This window comes from Periplaneta americana, chromosome 11 (assembly GCF_040183065.1).
Source record: "Periplaneta americana isolate PAMFEO1 chromosome 11, P.americana_PAMFEO1_priV1, whole genome shotgun sequence".
Lineage (NCBI taxonomy): Eukaryota > Metazoa > Arthropoda > Insecta > Blattodea > Blattidae > Periplaneta > Periplaneta americana.
Genome location: NC_091127.1, coordinates 137500325 through 137520182, shown reverse-complemented (window position 1 = coordinate 137520182; position 19858 = coordinate 137500325).

Genomic DNA, 19858 nt, shown 5'->3' with positions numbered 1-19858 from the left:
GTTCTTTTTTTTTAGTCAGCGTCGCCTACTGTTTCCAAGTAAATCGATGAGCATGAATCCATTGTACTAAATAAAGCACGATATGCTACTTCCACATCTACATCTTCATTTTATAATTCCATGTCCATTGTATCTAAAGAAAATGACACTCCTTCATAACAACTGTTCATTTATTTAATTTATTAATCAAGTTACTGTATTCGTAATTACACTATAAAATGATTAAATTAAATTATGATTTCAGTAGATAATGAAAACGTGTTTCTGTTGTAATAACTAGGGAAAACCGCAGTACTTGTAATTAACATCTTTAAACCTGTATTTCGCTTTTCTCAATTGGCATTACTGAATAACATTCAATTTCTTTATTACATTAATCGTTATTCATCTATTTCGAATTCACAATGTCTGAATAGGTCAAGTATTCATAAATATACAATTATTAACATTTTCTAATATTCAATTATGATTTACATTTGTAAATGTTATTGAATTTACACTGTGTTATGTCAATTAGACTGAACTCTAAATAAAATATTATTAGATTATATTACATTATACTGAATATCGGAATATCTCTATCATCATGCTTTCTAAGATCTGAAATTAAATTTATGATCGAAACTCCACAATATGATTGTTCAAATTGTAATAGAAGTGAAGAAACACTGAATAAATTGAAAGTCATTCCCGTTTCAGATAAAATTCAGGAATGCAAAATTAATTGGTTGCACATGATCAACGGATTCCACGAGAAAGTCTCTCAAGGATAATTAAATATTAGAAAATATTATCAATCTTATGGAATAAGACGAAAAGATAACCTCTAAGACGGTTATTATACAACTGAGTTCGGAACAGCTCAACTAGTGGTCCAAACATATGCAGAGATATACGATGATGATTTTAACCCTTTCCGATCAAATGAGTTCATTTGGAATGACCAATATTTTTGTAATCTTTGACTCATATGATTTGCCTGATTCCATTTGGTATCCTCAGAAGTAGTTTCGTTCTTTACCGATAGAGTGCAGCAACCGCCAGTTCCTTGGCCAGTTATCATTAGGAAGAGGATGGCTTTGTTTGTTTTTGTTTCTTCGTGGTGTCTCTATGAAAAAATTCAGATCAGAAAGAGTTCAGATGAATTTATTCATTCATATTAGATCTATGAGTGAAGTTCATTATAATTTTTAGGTGCCGATTTCCATGTAAATACATGTTTTTATATAAGCTTGTTACACTTCTCAAAGTTTGCAAATATTCGTTTTATTATTTATCTATTCAAAATAACCGCACTTTTCCGTTCATGTTTGCAGGTTTTAACTTTTTTAGGGACAGAATTAAAGCATATTTAAGAGATTTTTGATTTACTAGCACATATTATTTAGGATTTTATATTGCATATTAGGCCTATATCCTTTTTTCTGACTTTAGCACATATATTATGTTAAATTGCATAGTAGTTCCTTTTATAAATGTTGCTTCGTATAATCTGGTATTTCCACATTAATTGTCTATTGAGAAAAAAATACCGGTAATATGATTTCGTGGCATCGTACCTGACAATTAATCTTTAAACTTTCCACTAAATCCTCCATTTGTTATACTGGAATTTCCAACTCCCAACTCCCACTCTTTACAAGCAACAAGAACAAAATACTGAAAGAAAGGAAGGCAGAAGCAGCATGCCTGCAAACTGCAATCTAGTATACTTTTGTGTCGAATTGTGAAGTATTGCTATAGCTTCTGTTAGAATTGCAAGAAGAGATCTTGTACCTAAATGGATTGACAGAAAGGAATTTCTGAAGATGGAAAGTGGTGTAGTTTAGTGTGATTGTTGTAATAAAGGCGTAAGTACTTCTGTATTTTGAGGTAGGTTAAAATATCGCGGTTAAAGCGTAACGCTGCAAAGTCGGAAGATCGCGAGTTCGATTCCCGATGGGGTCATGGTCATGAGGCAATGCAAAAGAGTTACAATTAGACCTCACTTTATTTTTTTTTAATTACTTCGCTTAAGTATGCATTTTCACTTCCTGTAACGTAGATAGATATTTTTCTCTGTTCAATAATGTTAATGAGTCAAATACATGAGCCTAAGGGAAGAAAATTTGAGAAAGTAATTATAACATGATGTAGAACTCAATTTTTAATGCTTTATCTCTTAATAATGCATGTTTTGTTAAATGATACAGCATGGTATACCGCTTTATCTAATCGGATTGGGGATGTTTATTTACTACTAGCAATTGCTTGAATATTAAATTCGGTATGGCATAGTTGCGCCCCGTGGTCAATTCGGAGGCCTAGGCATGGCATCGTTGCGCCCCGAAGAAATCAGGTAGCAGAATGGACATGGCATAGTTGCGCCCCGATGGGCATAGTACACACGAAAGTGATTGTCATAAAAAAATAAATAACTTAAAATTATTATAGTGGTAGCTGCATTTTTAAGAACATCTGTCTTTTTTACCGCTTTTGAATTCCTCCATCACGTGGTTTAAAAAACGGAGCTTATCGATATCGGTAGGCTATCAATAATCACTGCATAAACAGTAGAAAAACAGTTAATAAAGTACTGCCAACTTCATGGTGTTCATTTTAATGGTAGGCTATCGATAATAACTGCATAAACAGCAGAAAAACAGTTAATAAAATACTGCCAACTTCAAGAGGTTCATTTTGACTGTTTCGATAATGAATATTAAATCGAATAAGGAATTAATAAGGTTGGTTGATTACGAGGCTCGAGTTTCCGTAACGTCTATTTTTCTCTACCTATTTCATCGGGGCGCAACTATGACATGCCTCTTTTTTCTGCCTGATGGGAACGTGGCACAACTATGCCCACAAAACTGGGACCCTTTTTCATCTGCTGCATCTTACCTGACCGTGGGGCGCAACCATGCCCTGCCCACTAAATTTTGGTACATGAAATTATTATATTTATTTTTTGGAATTATTAAAAGGTAGAAAAAATGAGAGTATAAGGGTACAGTGCATCAGTTATTCATAGATTTCAAAAAGGCATATGACTCGGTTAAGAGGAAAGTATTATATGATATTCTTATTGAATTTGGTATTCCCAAGAAACTAGTTCGAATAATTAAAATATATCTCAGTGAAACATACAGCTGAGTCCGTATAGGTCAGTTTCTATCTGATGCTTTTCCAATTCACTACGGGCTAAAGCAGGGAGATGCCCTATCGCCTTTACTTTTTAACTTCGCTTTAGAATATGCCATTAGGAAAGTCCAGGATAACAGGCAGGGTTTAGAATTGAACGGGTTACATCAGCTTCTTGTCTATGCGCATGACGTGAATATGGTAGGAGAAAATCCACAAACGATTAGGGAAAACACGGAAATTTTATTTGAAGCAAGTAAAGCGATCGGTTTGGAAGTAAATCCCGAAAAGACAAAGTATATGATTATCTTTCGTGACCAGAATATTGTACGAAATGGAAATATAAAAATTGGAGATTTATCTTTCGAAGGGGTGGAATAATTCAAATATCTTGGAGCAACAGTAACAAATATGACACTCGGGGGGAAATTAAACGCAGAATAAATATGGGAAATGCGTATTATTATTCGGTTGAGAAGCTTTTATCATCCAGTCTGCTGTCAAAAAATCTGAGAGTTAGAATTTATAAAACAGTTAGGCCTATATTACCGGTTGTTCTGTATGGTTGTGAAACGTGGACTCTCACTCTGAGAGAGGAACATATGTTAAGGGTGTTTGAGAATAAGGTGCTTAGGAAAATATTTGGTGCTAAGAGGGATGAAGTTACAGGAGAATGGAGAAAGTTACACAACGCAGACCTGCACGCATTGTATTCTTCACCTGACATAATTGAATGAATGAATGAATGAATGAATGAATGAATGAATGAATGAATGAATGAATGAATGAATGAATGAATGAATGAATGAAATAGCCTTTGGATTTCCCGTGAAGGGCTATGGCCTCCTAAAAGGGGAGCTCTTTAGAGATCATGCGGTGAGCTAATCCGCATGACGGTAGATTCTGTTCTATATAAGTTTTGTTCGTCGTTTGTGTGTGTACACTTGCGCTCTCACTCGATACTGGCAAACTGTAGCGATCTCCATTCTTCTCGGTTCTTGGCTGTTCTGGACCACAGGGGTCCAGCTAGGCTCTTGAAGAAGTCCGCCCATCTGGTCCCAGGTCTTCCTCGGTTTCGCCTCCCGATGCGTGGGTCCCACGTGGTGGAAATATGCGCCCATCTGCAGCCTTGGAGTCTCGACACGTGGCCTCCCCATTTCCATTTCAGGCGTTCCCCTTGATGTGCCATGTCTCTGGTGTTTGTCATCTGCTTGAGTCTGGTGTTGGAAATCTTGTCTCTGAGGGAGAGTCCTAGGATTCTCCTCTCCATTTTGCGCTGGCAGATCTGAATCTGCGTCTTCTGGTTCACGGTCAGTTTCCAGGTCTGACAGCCGTACAGTAAGGTTGGGAAGATACAGGATTGCAGCACCTCCAGCTTTAGTTTGCGGTTCAGTTTCTTGTCAAGGAGTATGAATTGCAGTGACCAGAAAGCTCTCCATGCTGATGCAATTCTTCTTTTTAGTTCTCTCCTCATGCAGCTTTTGAATCCGACCAATTGGCCCAGATAGATTAGGAACATTAAATCCAGACGTTTGAGATGAGCAGGGCATGTAGCACGTATGGGCGAATCCAGGAATGCATATAGTGTGTTAGTTGGGAGACCGGAGGGAAAAAGACCTTAGGGGAGGCCGAGACGTAGATGGGAGGATAATATTAAAATGGATTTGGGGGAGGTGGGATATGATGATAGGGACTGGATTAATCTTGCACAGGATAGGGACCGATGGCGGGCTTATGTAAGGGCGGCAATGAATCTTCGGGTTCCTTAAAAGCCATTTATAAGTAAGTAAGTATTAAAAGGTAGATTTGAAATGTAAATTATTTCTTTCCTTGTAGTTTTAGCAGCAATAACTAAGAGCTCAAATTGCATTTGCATGTATGTTGTAAGATTTGAGTGTGTTTGGAAATTCGGGCTGTAATAATTTACTATGGTCAACGATAAACAGACAGCTTATTAAAAATACAGTTATCTTATCAGGGTTACTGAAACATTGTCTGCAGTTAGATTTTTCATACTGATATTTTTAGGAATAATAGTTTCTCATAACTTCTATAATGGGAAAGTACTGCGAAGAGATATAAATTATTATTAGACCTGTCTTATATGTCTGATGGAATTTTGCAGCCTTGTGTGTGTATCTTTAAGTCTTGGAGCAGGACTTGTGCGCTCCCCGGACGTGAAACAAGGCTCGCAAGTGGAGGGCTGAATGGTTGAGGGTGCATTACCGGAGAACTGTAATATTAATGCATTATAATTTTCTGCGTCAGTTCAGGTAAACGCTGAGAGTTATACAGTGTTAAAAACTTAGAAGGCGGGGATAAAAATTCCTCGAGACGGAGCCATGTAACTTGTTAAAGCTGTAAAGTTGGGATTGGGTAATAATAATAAAAAAAGAGGGAAGGGAGGTCATCAGCGCCATCTGTGTGGATTTTCTTGTGTCGTTCCCGAACCACACTAGTGGCAGCTTTTATGATCTCCAGGATTCCGTACAGTAAGCGACCATCTCGCCCGGATTGACATCCAAAGCGACGGAATTGGGATCAACCACAACAGGTGGAGCAGAAAAGAAGGTTTCAGTGATATACAACGTAGGGGGGGGGGGGAAGACTACAAGATTCGATTGGGGACTACGTAACAAGAATAGGGTAGCTATATTTCCAGTCAAATTCCATTCAACATATGCACTGAACTTACAACTAATTCTGAATGCATTGGTAGATCTGAAAATAAGTGAGAAAAATTTTATAATAGATTTTGCACTTGCCCCTTCATTTATTGACGCAAAGGGAAGCTTCAAATTTCTAATATATATTCATAATTTATTATAATTGTTTTATTTACTTTACTAATAACAGCATGCTGGTCAACAGCCATAGGCCAATATTATCACAGCACAAGTGATACAATAATAATAATAATAATAATAATAATAATAATAATAATAATAATATGACGTGAATATATTAGGAAAAAATCCACAAACGATTAGGGAAAACGCGGAAATTCTACTTGAAGCAAATAAAAAGATAGGGTGGGAAGTAAATCCCAAATAAACTAAGTATATGATTATGTCTCGTGATCAGAATATTGTACGAAATGGAACTATAAAAGTTGGAGATTTATACTTCGAAGAGGTGGAAAAATTCAAATATCTTGGCGCAACAGTAACAAATATAAATGACACTCGGGAGGAAATTAAACTCAGAATAAATATGGGAAATGCCTATTATTATTCGGTTGAGAAGCTTTTGCCATCTAGTCTGCTCTCAACAAATCTGAAAGTTAGAATTTATAAAACAGTTATATTACCGGTTGTTCTGTATGGCTGTGAAACTTGGACTCTCGCATTGAGAGAGGAACAGAGATTGAGGGTTTTTGAGAATGAGATTCTTAGGAAAATATTTGGGAATAAAAGGGATGAAGTTACAGGAGAATGGAGAAAGTTACACAACGCACAGCTGCACACTTTGTATCCTTCACCTGACATGATTAGGGACATTAAATCCAGACGTTTGAGATGGGCAGGGCATGTAGCACGTATGGGCGAATCCAGAAATGCATATAGTGTGTTAGTTGGGAGGCAGGATTTGGGGGAGGTGGGATATGATGATAGAGACTAGATTAATCTTCCTTAGGATAGGGACCAATGGTGGGCTTATCTGAGGGCGGCAATGAATCTGCGGGTTCCTTCAAAGCCATTTGTAAGTAAATAAAATATTATTATTATTTTTATTATTATTATCATTATTATTATTATTATTATTATTATTATTATTATTATTTATATATAAAGAGGTTAGCTTTCGATTGGGAATATTCAAATAAAGGACTAATATTGTATACATATTTTATTTCCCTAAGTTACAAAATGGAGCTATTACGTCCTTATTGCAAGGTCCACACACAACAACAGACGACGGTGTACTCTTTCTGTTTTGTATAGACTCAAACGCATTCTACTAAATCGACGGACCAGTTTATTAAATTATTCCCACAAATGAATAAGGAACGTAATAACCTGATAGTCACATCAGAAAGAGTGGCTCAACATCCATTTTCTCATTACTCACAAGGGAAGTACCCCAGCTCGGACGGCTAAAACCGAGTGTAAATGCATTTAAAATACAGAGCTGTGCTTGTTCTACCACCCATCAAGGTTATTTATCTGTAAAACTCCGCAGTCGTGTGCAATCAATGATTGAAGAATAACGAATCAAATGACTAGAGAAGCACAAATCGCTGAAGAAACAACACCGTGTAACAGACAGTTATGATCCACAAAATACATAAATGAGGTATTATGTGGCAAGAAGCTACACGACATTTGCTTTAAATAACATACGAGTATAGGGCATTTCAAAAGTCAGTTCAAACATTAAACTGCTATAAATATTATAACATGAGATAGGGAAAAAACAAAAACATCACAGTGTTGGACAAACAACGGGGTTTACAAAACATTGGGAAGATGTTCGCCGTTCTCTTGTTCAACGTACAGCTTTCTTTCTGCGACACCATGTACAGGATTTTAGAGATAATGTCTTGGAATATTGGCAATTTCTTGCGAGATGGCGTCTTTCAGTTGCAGTAGTGTTGTTGAATGTGTCAGGAAAACTCGTTCTTTAAGGTAACCCCACAACCAAAAGTCGGCCGAATTGAAATCTGGAGATCGCGGAGGTCACATTGTTGGAGTGAAGGTAAGTATTCACTTTGACTTGCAGTTCCTTTATTTGCTGGAGAGGACGTTCCAGAACTGTTGGAACTCTCATACCCATGTGCTGTTTCTTCTCCGCCATCAGACTCACAATCACTATTCCTATCCAATATGTCGGTATCTACTTCTGATAATTCCCGGTAGTATTTTTGCATTATAATATCACGTAACATGCATGCAAACGGCTCATCCTCACTCCAATTACATCCTCATTATCCGGTATGTAAGTTCGACGTACCTTTTCGCTCAGAAGGTAAACAATGTTCACAGGATTAATTGACTTCAGCCTACTCATGTCTCCCGTTAGTACGTGCACTTCACTACTGAACACCGCAATGGTCTCGCTCGTACTGTCTGTACAGCTACGACGTAGTGAGGCTAGTACGCTAACTTTCAGATGGCGTTAGCAGCCGCACACGTAATTTTACAGATGAATGGCATTGATAGCTATTCCAACAGGTACAACATTATATTTTAAACGCATTTCCAGTCGGTTTTAGCCGTTCGAGCTGGGGTACTTCCCTTGTGGGTACACCCACAGTCTACTATATACAGTCACGAAGCTTGAGTTTTGAGGGTGCTAGAAACAATAGACTGTGACGGTGCTATTTTGCATTGCCTGTAATGAGGCGATATTAGCGATCGTAGTGGTGAGCAACTATCTGATGTTTGCATATTTATTACGTATTGAGCTTCGCGACTGTATATACTAGACTGTGGTACATCAAATAAATTTACTGGTATTGAACGCAACTATCACAATCGCAGCTTTAATGTAACGTCTAAATTTTTTAATTCCATTATGTTTATAAACTATAAGAGTAGTATTTTTTTACTATCCAATGTAATAAACCCTATTTCACCCTGAGTTATATTAGGGTTATAGTTGCGATCAAAATACACATGTTATGATCAATAAACAATAGTAAAGTGATAACATAAAATAGTGGTCACAGTTACAATTTACATGAATTATGTAGAAGGATGCACATTAGTGAAAGAATTGCACCTGTTACAGATTAATGAGATGTTTGAGGAATAATCAATGCAAAAGATACACAAGAATGTCTAACCGTTTCAGAGTAAATACACGAGTTTAAAAAGATAATCAATAGTAGATTGTTAAAACAAAGTTTGACTTTTAGTTTCAAATTAATACTTAATTTTTGAACAATGAAACAGTTAAGAGTAATAAAAGGATATTACAATCAATGATTCACGGTTACAAGTTACATACATGATTCAGGAACAATTACAATAATTGAATTACTACTAACGAATAACGAAATTCTTGAAGGGCAATATACAGTATGATAGTACAATACAAAAGATTTGGAAACAAATGTAATCAGTAAAGGAATAATATAAAGAATGACTTAAAATTACAAATTAAATACATTCTTTTTAAAGCAATAGTTAACAACAAAGAAATACTAATAACAATACATTGACTGCAGTTATAGATTAAACACATTATTTTAAAAACAAACAAGCAAAGATTCAGCGTAATATTTATGTTATTCCAACATTTCCGTCATTCATGAGTAGTTAACACTAGATGTCTCTAGTAGTATTTCTAAGTAAAGTTTTTCATTCTTTCTTTATGAACGTGAATTAAATATGATATGATGCAAGTAAATAATGAGCGTTATTATCTTTATTATATCAAATATTTATTTACTATCCTATTTCTCGAAAAAAAAAAAGGTATATTAAGTATCACGCGAGGTTTTTGATTTCCTTCGGATAGCTCAAGATATTTATTATGACATTACCTTAAGATAGGTACGTCTAGGTTAAATGCGAAAAGTGGCAAGATGCTGTGAAGTAGGGGAGTGGTGGGTACAGTGAGACACAAAATATTAAGACATATGTATGCAAGTGATAATTGAAGTACTGTATTTCTAAAATCGAGTGCAATAAAAATAGACATTAAAACATAGAGTATAATAATACATAAACAAAAATGTTAATAGATGAAGGACATAATATACAATATGTGCTTGTCAAAAAAAATGCAAATGTCTCACTGTTCCCATTCAGGAGGGTACAGTGAGACACCATAGTGTATATTAACGGACATTGAAATAATTTACATTTATTTCAAAAGAAAACCAAAACTTTATCTTGACATGTTCTGTAGGCTTATTTAGAATCATTTTGATGTATGACTTCGAAACCGTTGAAACATCTGGAACATTTGGAAAAGTGAGCTTTCCATGACATTTCAAACTTTTGTGAAAAAATGAAATGAATTCTTGGTGACAACAAAGCTTATGATTATAAGAATTTAATGTAGTTTTTTTTATTATTTTTTAACATTTTTTTTAACTTTTGTGAATAATTTTTTATTTATGAAACCATTAAAATGTAACGTATCCATTATTTTAAGCTATAGTTCCTAAATTGGTTACTAGTATGTTCATTTTTAATGTTAGTTACTGGTAAATGTAATATAATTACAGTTTGTTTTTGCAAATCATTGGTACATGGGAGCAGTGAGACGTCTCAGTGTAGGTCTACCCTTCAATGGCATGTCTTACTGTTCGCTTTACGCATAGTTCATTTAAAAATAACGCCATGACTTCAAAATTAAAACAAGAAAGACGAATCTTTGCCAAACATAATCTCAAACACCATAGTATTAGATAACAAAACATTCATATTTATATCTCATTTCTATCTATAATAATAATAATAATAATAATAATAATAATAATAATAATAATAATAATAATAATAATAAATCTGTAGCCGAAATTTTTCTGGTAATTTTCGATTTTCCAAAAATAATTGGTCCTAACATATATAATTAACCACAATGAAACCGAAAATCGCTTTTTTGAAATTTTTGTTTCTATGTCTGTCTCTCTGTCTGTATGTTTGTTACCTTTTCACGCGATAATGGCTGAACCGATTTCGATGAAAATTGGAATATAAATTAAGTTAGTTGCAACTTAGATTATAGGCTATATGGAATTCAAAATACGTTATTTAAAAGGGGGGTTATAAGGGGGCCTGAATTAAATAAATCGAAATATCTCGCTTATTATTGATTTTTGTGAAATATTCTACATAACAAAAGTTTCTTTAAAAATGATTTATGATAAGGTTTATTCTCTGAAAAATTTTGATAGGACTGATATTTAATGAGATAAATGAGTTTTAAAATTAAAATAACTGCCATCTAAGGCGGTGTATTGAAATAAAAAACAAATGACTTCGTCTATAAGGGGCCTTGGACACATGAAACATAGCCTACAGACAATGTTTCTGTGTTTGTATGAAGTAATATCAGAAGCTAAATTAGCCGATTTGTATAATTAATTATTATTTCATCATTGGAAAGTGTAGTTTCTCTGGATGGACATAATGCTATAATGTTATTACAGTAACTTGTGAGTGAATTGAGGACAGGTAAGATTAAAATAGCTTCTTATGCACAGGAAACTTGATAGGTTATTCTGTATATTCATTTCCTGTATTTCGTATAATAATGTTTATGAACATATTCATTTTTATCTCAGAGAATTAACGAACAACGAGAGTGTATTGATTTAGTTTGCAGTAATAGTACGTTAGCTTAGCAATCCATTATTTTACAATTCAAATTTTAACTATGCTCAATTGAATCGTGTTAAAATACATAAAATACATATGCAATAAATGCAATGCAAAAAAATAGGGTAATGAGCCAAGCAGATTATGTTGCGCTGTTGTAAAAGTTGTTCCTCCTGAGATTCAAGAGCTCCCACAACAAATTAAAAACTTTCTAATTCGAGTACATCCGTTATCAACACACTTTTTCATAATATAATATAAACATAATAATAAATCTGTATCCAAAATTTTTCTGTTAATTTTCGCTTTTCCAAAAATAATTGGTAATAACAATTAAGAAATATGTTAAAGGAATTGTCATTGCACCAAATGAGTGGTCTCTGGATCAAAATGATCGCATTTTAATATTTTAAGTACAATTAAAATTAAGTAACATATTAAACGATTTATCCTTCTATCAAACACGAATGTTCCCTGGATCGAATGTCCTATTTTAATTATGTAATTACTTTATATTTATTTCTAACGGGTGCAGCGGAGAGCACGGATACGGCTAGTATCCAATATAACCTTCGTTAAACATAAGCCAAAATTTTTCTTCTAGAGTGAAAAATTACGAAATATTTTTTCATCACTCACCTTTATAACTAGAATCAAATCGAGTATGAAAATACTGTTACTTTACTCATGCAACAAACAACTCCACTGTTACCAAAATCTCAACATCAAAATTTACCATCTAATAAAAAAATGTCTCACTGTTCTCCCTGTCTTACTGTACCCACTTGTCCCCTACAAACAGTATCTGGAGCACAGGTAAGTGGAGAGAGTGTTTATGCACAATGATATAACACACCGTACATTATAATTTTTTCGTCTTTTTTTTTTTTTTCAGTAGAGATAGAGGTCTTAATACACTTTTACAGTCGATGACAAATAACTGCTATGGATCTAAAAATGAAACATAGAGGAGCTTCACTTCGTCTCACTCGTAAACAACTATTGTGAGTTGCATTACGGTGACGTCATTCCAGCACACTGACTTTCTGGAATAACGTGACATTCTATAACTTACTTTTCAGACTTTCTTTGCATTTTAATCACAGAAAAAGAGGAACGTTTCTTTAGTTATGTCACATTTCATAATAAAGGTACTCTCTGGATCGGAATAAAATAAGACACAAAATTCAAACTGAAATATATTAATTACATTCACATTACCCAATTTCAGCTTTACATTTCATGTTAATAACAACATTTTTCTGCTTCTTTTGCTCTTTGAATAATATTTTTTTTCTTCGCTCCACCCATCCTTCTTCATGAATAAAGTTTATTCAAAATAAAAATATTCTTATTACTATTACTATTATTACGAGGCGCGTCCAGAAAGTAATTTTCCCAGCGGCTGATAGAAAAAGAAAACACAATTTTACGGAAATATCTATTGGCACAGATCTGTCTGGGTAGCGTATTCGGTATTGCGCTGACCTTCTGTGCTCAAGGTTGCGGGTTCGATCCCGCCCAAGGACGATGGCATTTATTTTAGTAGTTATTTTACGACGTTTTATCAACATCTTAGATTATTTAGCGTCTGAATGAGATGAAGGTGATAATTCCGGTGAAATGAGTCCGGAGTCCAACACCGAAAGTTACCCAGCGTTTGCTCAAATTGGGTTCAGAGAAAACCCCGGAAAAAACGTCAACCAGGTAATTTGTCCCGACCGGGAATCGAACTCGGGCCACCTGGTTTCACGGCTAGCGACAGGTTCCTGTCAGTAGATTTACTGGCATGTAAAAAAAACTCCTGTATGACAAAATTCCGGCTCACCGGCGAGGCTGATATAATCTCGGCAGTTGCGAGCATCGTTATATAAACCATAATTTAAAAATTTTTATTGGAATAAATACAGCAATTGTTGTACTGTTTTTGAACATATTTCTTACCGGAGTTGAGACATTTGCCATACCATGGGATCAACTTTTTTTTTATCTCTGCGTCGTAGAAGTCTGTCGCCTGAGATCGGAACCAGCGTGTAATGGTCGTCTACACCTGTCACTGTGAGAAGCGGAGACAAGGTGCTTAGTGCCGGTGTTGTCTTGCACGATAACGCTCGGCCACATACGGCTCGGCGTACATCTGCAGAAGTTCCCGCTGGGAGGTGTTTCAACACTCACCCTACAGCTCGGATCTCGCTCAAAGCGATTACCATCTTTTCTCAAACATTAAGAAATCCCTGTCAGGTCAGCATGTTCACAGTCACAAAGAGGTGCAGAAATCTGCCACACGCTGGTTCAGATCCCAGGCGGCAAACTTATACGACACAGGGATACAAAAGTTGATCCCACAGTATGACAAACGTCTCAGTTCCGATGGGGAATATGTTGAAAAATAGTTCAACAATTGCTGTATCTGTTCCAATAAATTTTCCCACGAAATTGTGTTTCTTTGTCAAAATGCCCCAGGAAAATTTACTTTTTGGACGAACATCGTATTATTATTATTATTATTATTATTATTATTAAATATGGGAAATGCCTGTTATTATTCGGTTGAGAAGTTTTTGTTATCTAGTCTGCTGTCAAAAAATCTGAAAGTTAGAATTTATAAAACAGTTATATTAACCTGTTGTTCTGTATTGTTGTGAAACTTGGACTCTCACTTTGAGAGAGGAACAGAGATTAAGAGTAAATGAAGATAAATATCATAGATCCTTCAATAACTGTCTATTTTTAACCTAATGCATAATACAAAAGATTACATTAGGTTATACACATAAAAAACATATACGACAACCTGTGTATAACCTAATGTAATCTTTTGTATTATGCATTAGGTTAAAAATAGACAGTTATTGAAGGATCTATGATATTTATCTTCATTTACTTATTAACTTGTCGGACCAACATGCCTTTCAGTGATTAAGAGTGTTTGAGAATAAGGTTCTTAGGAAAATATTTGGGGCTAAGAGAGATGAAGTTACAGGAGAATGGAGAAAGTTACACAACGCAGAAGTGCACAATTGCATTCTTCACCCGACATAATTAGGAACATTAAATCCAGACGTTTGAGATGGGCAGGGCATGTAGCACGTATGGGCGAATCGAGAAATTCATATAGAGTATCCTATTAGTTGGGAGACCAGAGGGGAAAAAGACCTTTGGGGAGGCCGAGACGTAGACTGGGAGGATAGTATTGAAATGGATTTGAGGGAGGTGGGATATGATGGTAGAGATAGGATAGGGACCGATGGAGGGGTTTTTGTGAAGGGGGCAATGAACCTCCGGGTTCCTCAAAAGCCATTTGTAAGTATTATTATTATTATTATTATTATTATTATTATTATTATTATTATTATTATTATTATTATTATTATTAGTACTTTTCATACTTTTCATATGCTGTGTTTAACACAGAAATAATATAAATATAGCCTATTAATAGTAATACAGTATATTGTTTAGAAGAATGAATGAATGAATGAATGTAATACTAGAACGCCTTACTTAAGCCATCTGCTCAAACTACAAGTTATTTTGACGCCCTCCATCTCTTGTAAGGACAAGAAAACGCTCGTAGATTTTTAATTTCCTTCCTACCAATTTCTGTTCCCGTTATCGTTCTCTTTTACATACATGTACAGTACATATGTCCACTCAGTCTATAAATGTGCAGCAATATACACTGTCTATCGATTTCTATCAAATATCGTGATGTTATTACTGTAAACTGAATTCGTTGTGTGAATTGTCGCTGTTGCCAATTCGCGCGGAATTCTCCGGTCGTTGCAGCGCAATACCTGTTGGAATAACGGAGCGTGACGTCATTTGTGTCGCCATGTCTGAAGGGATACGTATTGGTCACATCGTGATGGACCCCGGCTGTTCGGTGAATTGAGTCTCTCTGTGGTGGGTCTGCGATTTGGGACATTCTGCCCCACCGAACTATCCCTCGCAATGATTTCATGTTGATTTCCTCTCTCTTTCACCCCTTCCACTTCTGAATGCTACCACAGTTTCAAATCAAAGTACTGCATATGTATTTGACGTTCCTTTGTATACGTCATACGAATATAGTTTCGAGGCTACCTTGTAATATGCATTCAGAAATGCAATTCAGAATCTAGCCCGCAGTATGATATCCATGACATGGTTTCTCAATAAAGGGACCTGGAGTCAATCCTCGACAGGTCTTATATTTACTGTAGCTTTCCTATGAATTTCTAAAGCAATACTCTTGAAGTTTCCAATTTAAAATATAACATAATGGAATTTACCTACATAAAATCTGTACAAAAATAAGATTGTAATAAAAAGAAAATATTCAAATATGCCAACTTTATTAATGATCTGAATGAAGGGGGGAGGGAGAGCAACGGTTGAGTTGTTTGGACTTTTTCCATTGCTAATTTTCAAAACTTTCTTTGTCAGTCCGACAGGCTAGCTGTTTTTTAATGATCCTCACAGAGGTTATCACCTAACGACGAAGAGAGATCCACTCTTCGAAACATTGTGCTGCAATTTTTTTTTAATTAGTAATGGAAAATATCCAAACAACTCAACCATTCAACTTATTATTATTATTATTATTATTATTATTATTATTATTATTATTATTATTATTATTATTATTATTATTATTAAAACAAGAATGAAGTTCAAGACTACAGTATTTAAAACTCCAATATCCCATTTTATACATTTCTATTTCATTTGTGTTTTCTTTTAATATAATTTACAGTATCATCTGTCTTTAGGTAGCCTATATAAAGAACAATAATTATTGATAGTTAAAATTTCGAAAAAGATAATTTGAAAGATCTGAAATATTTCAAATTGATTACGCTTCCTGCGCAAAACAAAACAACAGAATTTTGAACTTGAATTCCACATTAACAATAGAGTAACGTAAAATATAATATAAGCATCCCACATTAACAATAGGGTAACGTAAAATATAATATTAGCATCCCACATTAACAATAGAGTAACGTAAAATATATTCTAATATTAGCATCCTAAATTAACAAGATAGTAACGTAAAATTTAATATTAACATCCCACATTAACAATAGAGTAATATAAAATATAATATTAGCATCCCACATTAACACTAGAGTGTACACACCTGTGGAGAAACGGTCAGCACGTCTAGTTGCGAAACCAGGTGGCCCGTGTTCGATTCCAGGTCGGGGTAAGTTACCTGGCTGAGGTTTTTTCCGGGGTTTTCCCTCAACCCAATATGAGCAAATGCTGGGTAACTTTCGGTGCTGGACCCCGGACTCATTTCACTGACATTATCACTTTCATATCATTCAGACGCTAAATAACCTGAGATGTTGATAAAGCGTCGTAAAATAAACTACTAAAAACAGTAGAGTAACGTAAAATATAATATTAGCATCCCACATTAACGATAGAGTAACGTAAATTATATTAGCATCCCACATTAACAAGAGAGCAACGTAAAATATAATATTAGCATCCCACATTAACAACAGAGTAACGTAAAATATAATATTAAATCCCACATTAACAAGAGAGTAACGTAAAATATAATATTAGCATCCCACATTAACAATAGAGTAACGTAAAATATAATATTAGCATCCCATATTAACAAGAGAGTAACGTAAAATATAATATTAACATCCCACATTAACACTAGAGTAACGTAAAATATAATATTAGCATCCCACATTAACAATAGAGTAAGGTAAAATATAATATTAGCATCCCACATTATCAACAGAGTAACGTAAAATATAATATCAGCATCCCACATTAACAATAGAGTAACGTAAACTATAATATTAGCACCCCACATTAACGATAGAGTAACGTAAATTATATTAGCATCCCACATTAAGAATAAAGTAAAATAAAATATAATATTAGCACGAAATATAATATCACCATATTAGCATAACTAACTTTGTTTCTTCCGAAGCACATTTTAAAAGTGCTTTATTCCAAAAATTCTCATAAAATCATTTTGATACAACAATCCGAATAGTCAGATATTTCAATTAAACATAATATTAGGACACAAATTTATGTTTATTACTAAAATTTATGTTATGAATGCTTCTTTCAGAAACTTTTGAATGCGTGCATAGAAAATACGCATGATATCAGCAATTTAACATGAAACTGAATACCCAGAAAAGAATTCCGTTTCTTATAAAATATGATTCGAGTTCCTGGAAATATATTCTACACAACTTAAAACTGTTATTTTTCTGGAACATCACAATAGAAACAAGTGATTATTTACGCATATCATATTATTTTAAGACTGTGCTCATTCCGTCCGATCCCGGACACTTAGTCACTCGTAATGAGTGCATCTCTGCACATAGTGTGTTGGACATTGTGCCACTGTCACACATCTGTGACACAGTGCATGAGGGTTGGCCACTAGAGGGAAACTAAGAGGTGGAACTTAAACTGAGAGGATACAATACGGCATCGGAGCTGGAATCCGGTATGGCTTAGTGGAGAAAATGTCAGCACGTAGAGCTGAAAACCAGGGTTCGAGTACCGGTGCCGGAGAGAATTTTTCTCCGCTCCACCCATATAATATGATGACTTGAATTCAATATCCATATGGTCGAAAAGACACGGACTTAATTTAAATGCAAGTAAATCGCAGGCAATTTTAATAGAACATCAAAGATCGAAGTGTGACAAACAAAATTTGCCACCGATAATTGTAAATAATACTACTATTCCATTCAGTTCGACTGTGAAGAACCTTGGTATTTATATGGATTGTCACCTGGCATGGAATGAACAAGTAAATCACACTTCCAAAAAAATATTTTCTATTATTCACTCATTAAAGCGACTGAAGCACTTTCTTCCCGATAAATTAAAATTAATCCTTGTACAAACACTCGTGATGCCACACTTCGACTACTGCGATGTTATATTAAGTAACCTCAATGCAAATTTGAGCAGCAGGCTACAACGTGTGCATAATGCGTGCGTCCGTTATATTTGCAATATTCCTAAGTATGATCATGTTTCCCCGTCTTTCCAAACTCTGTCTTGGCTAAGGCTAAGCGAACGACGAGCCCTGCATTCTCTTGTTCTCTTATTTCAAATTCTGCGCACCGCTACCCCAATCTATTTGGCTTCTCGTTTTCAAAATTTATCCGCATATCATCAGGTAAGTACAAGATCTCATCATAACAATTTACTCATTATACCCTACCACAAGACATCTTTATATTCTTCATCTTATATAGTTTCAGTTGCTAGAAATTGGAACTCGCTACCGAGTGATGTAAGGGGTTGTTGGACAATAACTTCATTTAGGTCAAAATTACATAAATTCTTACTTAACAGATTAATTGCTGATTAATATTTGTTACTTATAATGAAACTAACATCTGTCCATTCTTATTATCATCATTAATTTCTCTAAATAGATTTACAAAACCTTTAATGGCAATTACATTAATATTCTCATTATAAAAATATATTTTAGATTTATATATATATATATATATATATATATATATATATATACTTTTTTTCCTCCCTGTGACATAGTTCTAGTAAGCTTATATTAAATTAATTTTCATCATTTTACTAGCTATCCCAAATATTAAATGAATTATAATGGATTGAATTAAATTATCTCATAAATTAAGTTACTACTTTACTTTATAGGTTTATCTAAATTTAAATAAATATGTAGCCTACGAGTCGTTAAAATTGAAGAATATTGCTGGAGAACCTTTGAAGTGTAGTTTGTAATTTAAATATGTATTGTATTGATTAAGGCTTGTTGAGTGGAAGAGAAGGCCTTATGGCCTTAACTCTGCCAGCGAAAATAAAACATTATTATTATTATTATTATTATTATTATTATTATTATTATTATTATTATTATCCTTCATTATATAGTAATGCAGTATTCCTGTATGGAAATATATGTACTTCGGTATATCTTAATAATATAAATAATGTTAGGCTTAGTAACTTTGTCACTTACAAAATGGTTTATACTGATAGATTTAAAGAAACAAATATCAAAAGTCCTTCAATAACTGTCTATTCAAAAATACAAAATATTACATAGGTTACATGAACATATTCTGACTAGCGCTTTCGCTATTATAATAGCATCTTCAGGTCAGACTTGCGTGATATTAAGCTTTTCATATAAAGACATAGATGGACAAGTAACGTCGAAATGTGTTAAGGTACATGACGTGAAGATATAAAAATACAATGGTAAGAAAAGTAAAATTTGATTTAAGAACAGTCTAATATATATATATATATATGACAGTAAAACCTTCATGAGGTCTCAAAAATTAATACATAAAATTATTTGACATGTGTGCAGCTTATAGATCAAAATTTGTTTAAAAATTGAGGTCTGCAAGATATATATGCAGCTTAAAATAGAGACACAGACAGTTAAAAGAATAAGAAATTAAAATATT